Raw genomic sequence first — 12,994 nt, 5'->3', positions numbered from 1 at the left:
GCTGCAGCACAAATCGCTCATCTGGGACAATAAAATTGACTTGACTTGACTTGACATAATTCAAAGGACCATCCATGTATAATATGGATCTGGATTTTAACCCTTTACATTACATGGGATCCCACATATATAAAAGACTCTATGGATTAATTGCTTAATAATTTATTAATAGTTGTGATTTGGTTAGTTGTGACCCAATCTGATTTCCTGCATTGGGTCATTACTTCCTAGATGCAGTCAAATTTATATACCATTGTAAAACCAGTAGGAAAATCCATCTGAACACTGTGATGCTGTTTTGAAATGCCTGCTCTCTTCAGGCTTAAAAACTTCCCTCCTCATCCCTCTTTTATTTGGATGCCTGTCCCAGCTGCCAGACAGCCTGCCTGCTCCTCAGAGAGACGGCCCTCATCTGTTTGAATCGAGTGCGACGAGACTGACACGCACTATATGTAGGGTCAATTTGATTTACAAGGAAAGGACAAGCTGGCGAGACAGAAAAGTCCTTGTTGCGTCCCGCTGCATGGCGGCTCGGCCGGACAGTGCGGGCTTTTGTGGAGCGAGAGCCGCCGGACGCTCCCATCTGTTCCACACTCAACAAAGACTCATAGAAAATGTGTTGCTCTGATTAAAACCGAGGCGTGTCTCTCTTCCAGGCCTCTTATTTTTTTACACATAAAAAAAAAAGAAGAAAGCTGTTGGGTTGAAAGATCTCCAGTGTGTCTCCATTCCTTCTGTGTCCTTAGCTGTGACCCATGCCGGCTTTGGATCATTTTGGACAGTAATGAGATCCCATAAGTGTAAAAAGGTTTCTGCTTTCCATTCTGAAGAAGCCTTGTCGCCTTCAGTCACATGTCCACTGGCTGGTTAACGGACACCTCTCAGCTTCTTTGGCGTTTTGATTTCTTCAACTTGAGCACAACAGTGTGGCAGCATGGTAAGAACTTCATTTCACTGGCCTGCTAATGCTTCCTTGTCTGTCAGGTGAAAACCCTGTATTGCCAAAATGCCAACTTTTCAGGAACTAAGAAAAAACAGCCTTGTTTTAGCTTGATCACAATGCATTTTTTGACTTTATCCTGTGGATTTTCTTTTGGTTTCATATGAGGGCCCAAGAGGTTGGGGAATTTTCTCAACCCTCTGAGGAGCATGTAATCCTTCAACTGAGGCGAAAACATGAAAATCAACAAAATTGGTAACATGGTTTTATAACAGCCATTTATAACTAATACTCTAATGAGTCAGATAGGATAGGATATAAGTACAGTAAGCTATGGAAGGCATGGCAGATGATAAATATTGTCATCAGGGATTTCTAAAACCCTTGAAAACAATGTATTAGATTTGCACCTGTTAATAAAGCACAAGGTGTTTCACAGTCATTGTTTGCCTATTTGTAACTATTTTATTGTGTTTTATGTACTGTTAGATGTGCGAGTGGCTTCCCCCAGAGCAGCTAATTCAAAACACTTGAAAGGACTAATTGCATCCTTTTTAAATGTGTAAGATTCCTGGCAGTATTCAGTCTCCGTTGGTTTCGGTCTGTCGGTTTCAATCCCGATCCACCTATTCTCCTCAAATCCCGCATCTTCTGTCACAGCCGGGCCTGCCAAAGCACTTTAAACTTCCCAGTTGGTTGCAAGATGCCAAATGTTTCTCTGTTGACGGCAGCTGTGCACTCAGGCTCAATAAAAAAAAAAACCCTCTTCCTTTACATCCTCGCCAAAGCTCTGTTTCCCTCCGAGGACGAAGAGGCAACCTGTCATGACACCGCAGGCTCAGCCATCCACTGCTACATGCTCATTTAGCCTTGGAGAAAATAAAGGGATCATTGCTTTCTTCATGTCCTCCACTTTTTTTGTATTTTTTTTTTATCAACATCCTGCGTGGAGTGGCTGTAGATTCTTCTCCAAGGCTTCCTCTTGTTTTTATAATTGCTGCTGCTCCAAACTCCCAGTACAGTCAGTATCTGCCCCGGGGCACAGAGAGAAACCATGTGAAAAAAAAAAAAAAAAAAAAAAAATAGGGCTTTTAACTTTGTTCAGCACTATCTAAAATTACACACAAAAGCCTTTTCCTTTTTGAATATTTAAGATTATGTACAGTGCAGCCAGATTAAGAGCCCCAAATAGATTTTCTTTAGTGATAATGTTAAACTTTACCCCGTTTTTGTGTGTAGGGGGGTGAGAGTTAACATTAGGCCATATCCCAGATTTTTTCATGCAGTTTTACCAGAAAATGATTTGTTGTCTTACCTTGAACCTGAACAGTACATTTCTGACTGGGGCTTTCCATGATGTACTGTTGCTTGTCCTGTCCCTGTCATTCTCTAATGGACTCAATCAAACAAAGCAGGGATGCCTTAATCTTTATAATAAAAATGTTATTCCCCCTATATCAAAAAAATGAGCTCTTGTGAAACGGTTGAAATTATGGCTCTACCTAGCTGATTGAATGAGGTTAGTGGACAAAAAATCAACCATCAGTTACTGGTGCTTTTCTCTTTCACCACCATAAGGAGGTTGAGGTTCATTAATCCTATTTTCCAGGTAGAGAGTGGGGTCGACGCTTTCATCCCTTCCCAGTCAATCCCTGTGAACCGACTAAAGCGGAGCGAAGCGGCGAGAGGCATCCTCCCCTCTGTGGGAGTCTGACACAGCCTGTCTGCTCGGTTTCTTGGTATTCAGAGAGAACTGAGCAAACACAAGTGGAGTTTAGATCCCCGCTCTCGGGGTTACACCGGGAGCGCCGCCCCAGAGGATTGTGGGATTTGGCAGGGGGTATCTTGAGGATCTGCGGGTTTTTAAGATTCTCTGGGAGCTCGGATGCCGCTCTGCTGCAATTCTCCTTGCCAGGGGGACGTGTGAAATCCTCAGGATGAAGAGATAACAGATAAAAATCTCACGATAAGATTTATTATCTACATATCTGAAGGTGGATCGTTAAGCAAACAAAATCGTGATTATTTTGATTTAGTCATGACATAACTGAACGTGGATGTTTCTTACATTTCTCATCCCCAGCTTTGGGTCTAATGCATGAAATAAAACCGGCCCTCACAGGGGTCGTCGTTAACCGGGCATGTCAGCAGAGCTCGGTTATCTGTTCTGTGCAGGAGACAGTCAGCGGCTGATGTGCTGCAGCAGACTGCGATGGGAGCTTGGAAGCTATCTGTCGCGCTCGCAGCGAACTCCGAGGCCGGCCGCCTTGAATCGGAAAAGCAGAAAGATAGAAAGATTGAGCGAGAGAACGCGAGCGATCCCTTTTATGTTGCACATCAAACGGCTACATCCGCCCACTCTGCCCCGTCGGCCCCGGCAGCAGAGTGTATACACGATCTCCCCGCTTTATCATTCCATTAATAATCCCCCCATTTATCTATCTGTCCATCCACCCCCAGCCACCCCCACCCCCATCCCCCCCACCCCTAGATGTCCCGTTGGAGTGCACTGTCCTGTCCTGGAGTTCAGACACAGCAGACAGAGCTGAATGGGCCATGCACTGTTGCGTCCGAAAATGAACAGTCAGCCGGCGATCCCAGGAGATTAAGAATGACTTTTGCCTTGTAAAGCACACCGCAGTAATTTCTGGCCCCAGTGTAGTCGGAGAACTTGTATAATGGCTGTGTGGTGGAGGCTCCTGGGCGCCGCTGATAAGGCAGAGCAAGCATTTATCATTATTTATCCACACAGAGGATCGCATTTCACCACATGAATAACACCATTTACCGGAGCGGAGTGGAAGATGCTGAAAAGCGGGAATGGGAATTTGATAATTTATATAATTTACAAGGAAAATCATTTACAAGGGAAAACCTGCCGTGAATGCTTCATTTGCATTTTATTGTATATGTAAGCGCCTGGAGATGGGTGTAACTCGCAACTTTTGAGGCTCAAACTTTGGTGAAGAGGCAGCAGAGCGTTATAGACGTTCTCATTCAACCTTCCTTTGCTCAAAAGGAATTAAAATAGTCCCGAGATGCAGTTGAGTCGGGCTGTTTCACTGAGAGGAAAACATCCGTCCCCTTGGCCCTCAGGAGCCTCGGTGGTTAATGGCCACATCGTGCAGCGAACATTACAGCAGAATCCACACATTACTTCTTCTTCATTCATGGATATAGCTGGATATGTTCTGAATTAATCAAGTTAATGAAGTTTTTACTAATTAGAACAGATCGTTCTCCCGCGGCTTGACTTAGCCCCCAGAAACACTGTGGCACTTTGTAGCTTGATGGAAAATTAGGAGGCAAACCCGCTAATTGCGAAGATTACGTAATGAGACGGCCCATAAATTACTGGAGTCGGAGTGGATTTCCCCCTTTAAAGTCGCCATGAAATGAACTCACATTACTCTTACTTCCTGGTAATCACAGTATCTTTACCAATAAAACCAGCAGATTTTTTAACAATCCCACCCCTCCCATCAAGTAAAACTGCCTTTCTCTCCCTGATTCATATTCCGTTACTTTAGACTTTTGAATGCTGCATTATGTCCCGCCCCAACATCCTGTTTCAAAAGGAAATGCATCAAATCCAGGAAGTAAAGATGCCATTTCATGGGGTCTTCAAGTTTTAAGCCCTAATTTAAATGGACTATAATAATCTGGCACATTTAGTGGTGTGGTGGTGAAATGTGTGTTTGTTTATGACAGAAGCCAGCGAGCATAAGCCCGGCCTCCAGGGAGGAGCCTGACAGCCGGCCTCTTCCTCCAGGCTGGAGATGCTACATGTCACCTGAGGGACAGAGGTATTACGTCAACAGCTCCAGCAAAGGTAAGCTGCAGTGTGTCAACACACACACAGCAACCCTCCTCCCGCCCCCGAAGATCACCTGGGATCAGTGCACAGTATTCCCATGATGTCACATGCATTTCCTACCAAAATGGTGCTTTATACACACAGCTCATTGGCTGTTACTTTATTACAATCACCTGTTATTCCTACCAAGATGGCCGTTTGGTGATGTAACAGAATGGAGGCAGAATCTCATTGGCTGATTTAAAACTGAATGGGCAGAGCCAAATAATCTCTTTTTTTTTTTTTCAGAGCGCAAGTTAGCTAACTGGCAAACTTGAATGGAAAAAAGGGAACTGTGGTTAAAATATTAATTAACAAATGGCAATTACTTCTTTATTCATTCATTCATGACCATGGTATTCATGAGCAGGCAAGCTAACTAGCTAACCTAGATAGCTATAGACTAGTATGGCTAGTTTGAACTTGGAAGGTCAGTTAGGCTAACTAGCTAACATAGATAACTTAGTATGACTAGATTGTATTTTTTCAGTTAGTAGCAGAGAGCTAGGCTTCAGAATATTAGCTTCCTTGTCTCTTACCTCTTGTCTTTTTCACTTGCCTTCAGTCTAATGCCTCCAGAACTAAAACTCCAATCTGCCAGTTCCAGTAGACTCCAGTAGACACAGTAGACTCTCCTGGCTTGCATTTGATCTGCAGATGAAATGCTGTAACCTACTTTTGATGAGTAGCCATGCAGTGAACCGAGTATTTCCACTTCACATTGCCACTTGCACTTTTTTTAATAGTTTTATATTGTGCACTTCATAGTTTTTATAGTGTTATATTTATCTATTGCCATTATCCTTTCTGCACCACTCTACTAGCCTCAAACTTACACAGGACTTTTTGTTTTTTATTCAGCTGGACATACCACTTGAGACACTTTGGACACTTGAGACACTTTGGAATAGTTTTATATCTATGTTGTTTATCTTCATAGTTTTATAGTGTTATATCTATATTGTCTTATATCTTCTCTGCACTATTTTTATTTGTACTTACCTTATTATTTTTTACCTTCCTGTACTACACTGTACAGTGCTGCTGTGACACCCGAATTTCCCCTGGGGGATCAATAAAGTGCAATCTAATCTAATTCTCAGTGTTTTGTTTTGTTACCTCGGTGTTTAGCTCTCACTCTAAACACTGTGAGCTCTGAGGGCTCATTACCATTCCTCCGACTCATCGTCGTCACTGCAGTCCATTCATGTGAAGAGGGGCCCGCATATCCGATCCACTTTAATCTGATTATTTTAAACGTGTGGCACAGGAGGCCGAGCAGCTCTGCCAGTATCTCAGCAGTAGTGTGATCCGTGGCTTCAGTGGTGCAGGGACATTTCTATAACTGTCTTCCACTGTAAAACACTGTTAACTGACAAGAAAAGGAACTCTATTAATACCATGGCTAATAGGCAGGCAACCTTTCATAAACATGTGTGTTGGTGTGTGTGTGTGTGTGTGTGTGTGTGTGTTTTGCACCTCATTTGGGAGGGAGTCCAGGGGGACAGGACAGGCTCCTGCGGGACAGACCGAGGCTGCATCAACAACAGCTCTGGCAGGGGATCGCACTGCTCTCTGGCGCACAACCACACACCGGAGGAGAAAAAAAATACCCAACGGCTATTTTTACTTTCAGCAGCCATATGCTGCAACAGTCACTTTGAGTCTCTTTTCACATTGTTACAGCATCGTTTTGTTTCATGGCATAACCGTGGAGTTAAAATCTTTTCAGAAGGCTGTTACGGAGAGCGCTGCCAGTGTGTACTGCGGTGTTTAAATTCACATAATTAGCAGAGCAGCTTGTTGTTTTTAGTCTGAATCATCTCATGGGGAAAAGACGATGAAACCTCGGCTCTTGGACCATTTGGGATTGCAAACATGACAGTGTGATTGGGAATGACTAGAAAAAAATGACTAAGAAAACTTGAATTGTGTGTTTATGATGGCAATTACTTTGGTAGCAACAACTCTACTATCTATCTATCTATCTATCTATCTATCTGTCCATCTGTCCGTCTGTCTGTCTGTCTGTCTGTCTATCTGTCTATCTATCTATCTATCTATCTATCTATCTAAGTGATAAATAATTCACTGTTGCTTTAGTAGTCAGCTGTGGGTGGGAGCGTATTTGGAGAATCGGGGAACGAGCCAGTAAGAACATGAATGAATGCTGATCAGCTCAGGAAACTGTATTGGCAGCAACCATTTAGCCTAACAGGCTGTAAAAAAAAAAAAAAAAAAGGGGGGGATTGGCATAAACAGTTAAGTTTGAGATAGAGTGCGTGTCGATCCAGTCAGCATGAAGGAAAAGAACGGGGGATTGAATGAATGGGCATGAAAAAGAGAGTAATTCCCATACACAGGATTAATGTGTACCATAATTAATGACCATGTGTTATGAATTCTAATGTGACATGATATACATTTCCAACTCGGTTACAGCTTCTTGAAAGGATTTTATCTTTCCATACACACTCATTTGAACAGTGCTTTGGTTTTGATTAACTGGAGAGAGGGAATTATTGCCACCAGATATGTTTGTAACCGCACTGCCAAAACATATTAGCTGATATATGCTCTAATATTTCTTTTGGAAGAAGCGGCTTGATCGGGCGTCAGAATTCAACAACAACAGAGAGCAACACCAGTTCACCCACAGCTATTACAGCGTAAAGGACCTCCTGCTCCACTAAGTGGAATGATTTGCAGTTGCTTGTGTGATAGACAGTGAACATATACATAGAGAAACAGAATCTTTCTCCCTGTTTTGTTTTTCAGAAAATAAACGTCACAGAGCGTACCTTGCCCTCCTCACATTTGGTGTGTCTTAAGTGGACATGCTTGCTCATATTTTTTTGTAACCCCGTTATCTCAAGATCACGACTTAACTATCTTGTTATTTTGAGATAACAAATAAATGGTTTTGCGTTTATTACATACACAACATACACAATGTGCAAATGTGTTTTGTATACCATTTTTTCAATGCCGCTACCAATTCCGAGTACGAAAACTTAAGTATCGGCTGATACCGAGTATTGGGGTCAATGGACAAAATTATTGAGATAAAATCCCACCATTTGAGAAATATGGGCCACAAATGCATAAAATCAAGACAGTTTGCTTTAATTTCTTACATGTTACTCATGGCTTTGGGTATCGGATTTTAGTCTTGGGTAAAATCTCTGATACCGATATTGAATTTTAGCCTGGTATTGGCAACGATACCGATACCAGTATCGGTTCACACTGTTGATTCACATTAACAGTTCTAGAGAAGGCCATACATATGTACAGAAAATGTCCTGGGGTGTATACATAGGTGTTGCATAAACACTACATCTTATCAATATATTGATTTTACACATTCACTTAACATATCTACAAAAAGTGCTGATTACATTACTAGCTGTCCCTTCATCAAAACTCCAGACGGAGGTGGCATCCATACAGAAAAATGGGCAAAATGTGCAAAAAAAAACGCTGTGAAGGAGTTGATGCCATGTGAAATTGTTTGTTTCTCTTTTAACTCTTTCCTTGTGTCATTCCAGAAACAACATGGCGGCGTCCCTCCTTGTCAGTCGGGGAGCCGCAGAGACCACTGGCACGACACAATTCCTCGCCATATGGTAAAACGGAGCCTTTTTTTTCCCTCTAACCGTCCCTTCCACATTTCAGTGCTGTGTATATTATCATGAACATCAATTGGTGCTATTGCCTTAATGAGTGGCTTGAAATGTGCCATTGCTGCCAACATCCTTACTAACAACATCTTCTTAGCGGAGAGCAGATGGTTGTCTTCTTTCTGCTGGCATGTGGCCTAAACACACTTAGAGGTAAAAAAAAAAAAAGAGTGGGGAGGCAGTCAGCTGCAGGGGAGTTTGTCAGCGTTCGACCCAGACAAGTGCGCTCCTCCCAGGGGAGACAGGAGGTAATGAAGGCCAGGTTTAGATCAGTGCTGCCTGGATATCTCCTGCCACCTCTGACCCTGAATACCGGCGCCCTGGAGAGGGAAACCAGGAAACCGGGGATTGGATTCGACTGGGCCAGACAGAGAGGCAGAGTGACGCAGCGTCCAACAGGATAGGGTGCTGAGATAAGATGGTGTTTCACATACATCTCACCTTTCAAATCCTTTACACCCACCATCTCCACTCTGCACTCAAGCCCTTGCAAACGTACAATACATCCCCAAAGTGCACACACACACACACACACACACACACACACTTAAAGGTGCCGTTTGTATCATGTTTACGTCGATAAATCATTACCACAATAATTTTGAGACATTAGTATAATGGTCGTGAACATATGAGACCACCACTGAGAAGATTGTCAGCCTCTACTGGACTCTACTGTATTTTACATTGTGTGACGCTGGGTCAGATTTGGCGGGAAATCCGCTGGATTGCTTTACGGCACAAAACACGAAGAGGTTCTGTTCTTCCAGAGCAAACGGAGCTAAAGCTTTCAGAGTTTCTGGCAACAGCAGATGGTGGAAGGAGTGAAAGGCCGATGGAAAAATCACCTTCAGCATGTTTATCCTCTTCAGTAAAGTGAAAGAGAAGACTTTTCACCAAAGAAGCGACATCTTCTTTTCAACAGGAAGCAACATGATTTATGGGAAAACAGGAGATAGAGGCTCCCAATCACCTCCACCATGGTGTCATTTGTTTATGGTCATTACACCACGGTATTACTACAATTAATTTGTTTAAAAATGCTACATGTAACAAGGAAGATTTTCACTGTCCCCTTGCACAAAATTACCATAATATATCTGCGGGAGGTTGATAGGGTTGTTGATCAATACCAGTGTCTCAACGATTACTTGGCCAGCTGCTGAGATATCCTGGCTTTCAGAACTCACTTTCTGGTCCGTAGTCCGATTTGGAACATAAACCCCCCACCCACTGGAGTTTCAAGACACTTCCAACCCCTCAAATGCTCCATGATAGAGGATGGAGGGAGCGACTGGCATTGCAAAACATTTCAGCTATGAAGGCTAAAAAGCCTCGTTCTCAAACCAAAAAAATGACAAAGCAGTATTATTATTCCAGTGACGCATGTCTGCTCTAATTAGCTAGCTCACTCCTCTCTACTGTGATAATGTGACTTTATTATTTATGTCAATTACAGGCCACCGTAATCTGTCAGTGTCAGAGACCTGTCTATAATGTTGAAATTCCTCGGTCGTCGATAGAGCTCGATAAAGGCCATAGATTATTTAATGTCCATTTAAACTCACTGAGCGTCATCGCCATTTTTTGACTCCCCTCCATTTTCTGCAGCCTGGTCCTTCTGCAGCCAGTGTCCATATCTGTGATGTGTATCCTCGGGGCGTCACACTGCCAAGCTCACGTGTTTACCTTCAGCTGGAGATGGGCCGATTTGATATGCGACGAGCGGACAGCCCATGAATCACAGGCGATGAAGAACCATTAGTGGCCTGTAGGATGAAACCGGGGACATTGCTACAGAACTGGGCTGGGTGAAGCAAGAGATAACCCCCAGGCCAGTCTCATTAATGGCATCCCTACAGTATGTGTTCCTATGCGGCTCTGGAGGAGAAGAGGAGGTATGCAGCACCTACCTAGAATAAGCAGCAGTCATTTCCCCAAGAGAGTCATAACGGCACATCTTGGCCTTTGAGATCCCCCGTAGCATTAAACAGACGCTGTGCGAAATGCTCGTCGCTTTGGTGCGAGGGCGAACAAATCGGTTTCTGTCTGGAAGATGAATGAGGAGACTTGTGAACATGCAAACTACTGCTTGGACACCCCAATATTAAGACGTCACATTACAACCTCAGCAGAATGTGACCTTTTCACTATAATTGAGTCATACACTGCCTCTCAAATTGTCAATTGCTTGCTCCCCGCCTGCTCATTATTGTCAAGTTATTGCACAAAAATAAGCCTTCATCTGTCAATCTTTTCAATAACGGACACATTATAATCTGTTTGTCCCCAGCCAATGGATGTCACAGCAGTAAAAAGGCCAATCAGCCCGTAGCGATCGCTGATGTTCCTCTAAGGAGAGCCACCATGGATAAACAGGTACAGCTTGAGCCAAAATAGACTATTAAAGTGATGGTGAACTTTGGTAGTACCTTGGGTTGTGAAGCTTCCTGGACATGATAACACCCCAAAATCGACAATTCTCTGTTATCTGTTGCTCCGGTAGAGACGATTGGAGAATTGTTTTTTTTTCTCTATCCATTCACTGCCATTGCCACATGTCTGAAAATCACACTTCTAGCACATAAACAAATGCAAACAAAGCAGATTCTGTCAATATATATAAAAAAAACGAGTCACTTTGCTGATTTTTTTTAAGTGAATCGCTTTCTTTATCTTATTAAACTTTTCAGCTTGAACAAGTGTAAAACCGAAATCCAATATGAAGAATTTCAGTGTTGCAGGTGTAGGGCCTCTACCTGAGCCCCGGGCAACAGATAACAGAGAATCACCAATTTCATGGTTATATCAGCATCACTTTAAGCAGTACAAACTGTCAGTTCTGTTTGCACACTACTAACGCACATTCATTGATTTCATGTATACGGGGAGCAGCTTGCCCTTAATAGCAAATCAATCCACTATCATATTCTACATTCTGCTGCACTGGGCCGGCTTATTGCAGAGACACCCAACTCCACAACACCTAGTGCTTTCTTCTATATATGCAGCATTTTCCGTTCATGGTCTGGTATCAGTATTTCGGTGGGATAAAGCTGCCGCGCTCTGTCCAGTGAAGCCAGGGCCACTCCCGTAGCACCGATGAACCCGGGCCAACATCGATTACATGCCAACCCACGTGACTAATTACGAGTCAGATGAGGGCATACCGTGTCATCGCCATCGCACGGGAGAGGAGATGGACAGACAGTTGGGCCATATGGGCAACTGAGATTTTGGACTACAGCTTTTGAAAGGAGGCCAGCCAACATAGCCTAAGCTCACGGCGGGAGCGCTGGGGAACACCCGGGGCCCGGGACCAGTACGCCGGCTGGACCGCCACACCCAATCCCAGCAGCCCGGACGGGGACCGCGCTGGGTGTCGGTGTGTGCTGCCCGCCGCCATGTTCTGTACCACGAAGGTGAGAGCGAGAGTCCGCGACAGAGTCTGCATTGCACGGTGGCATCTTCAAAGGGTTTGTACTGGCTTGTGTTGGTGTTGTTGGCCCAGCGCAGGTGGATGTTGTAATGAGGGTGCAGAGAGCTGCTGCTGCCCCCCGCGGCGATCACGTGCGCCGTACAGTAGCTGCTCTCCGCACGGCTTGCGTTTGGCGCCTCGGGTGTTAACGCTGTCATATGAGAAAGATGATAACGATGTAGCTGCCGCTGTCTTGCACACACACACACACGTACTTTAACATGCAGACGCTGCACACACACACACACACACGCGCATGCTAGCTCAGAGGCGCGCGCCCGTTGCACACACACATAGACATATGCGGACACAAATAATTAAGTTGTCACGTTATGTTTACCACACAAACATGCATCCCTCTGCACACCTTTTTTTTTAACCCCTTGCACCTACTGTCTCTGCACTCAGCACACACACACACACACACACACCTCTAAAACACATCTTTCCAAACACCACACGTTCATAAATACACAATCAGAGAAGCTGCATTTCATTGGCTGCCTTTTTTTTTCCTTTCCTGCCCTCTCTCTCCTCTCCCGCTCCTCCAGCTTCCCTCCCAAATCGTAATTAGTCCTTTAGAGATCATCATTCAACCATTTCCATCAAACCACCACCCACCACTGCTCCCTCCTCCCACTATCTGGCTCTCCGGGGAGGGAAGAGGGAGGGAGGTGTGGCGAGGATCATGTAAATAGCCCCCCCACACAACCCCCTCCTCCCCCCTCTCCCTCTCTTACTGTCTCTGTCTTTTCCCATTTCTCTGCCTGTGTGTTTTTCCTTCCCCTCGCATCTCACTCTCTCCCTCTCACACTCCGTCCATGTGCCGCCTCAGTGGTCTCTCTGCATGGACAGCGGGGGGTGAAGGGGGGGGGGGGGGGGGGGGGGTTGGGGGTGAGGGTTGGGGGGTGGGGGGTGGGGGGGTACAAAAAGCCCCTTGCAGGCAGCATCCTTCTCTTTCCAGCCTTCAACCTCAAAAAACTCGTGTGACAGCGGCTTAACCGGAGGCGAGCCTCGTCACGCTCCCAGTGCCGCGA

The sequence above is a fragment of the Centroberyx affinis genome, unplaced genomic scaffold, assembly GCF_046629955.1.
Source record: "Centroberyx affinis isolate AG114_WGS23_722 - 3 ecotype Tasmania unplaced genomic scaffold, CSIRO-AGI_Caff_v1 ptg001691l_1, whole genome shotgun sequence".
Classification (NCBI taxonomy): Eukaryota; Metazoa; Chordata; class Actinopteri; order Beryciformes; family Berycidae; genus Centroberyx; species Centroberyx affinis.
The sequence above is the reverse complement of the archived record's forward strand: the minus strand, read 5'-3'. Positions refer to the sequence as shown.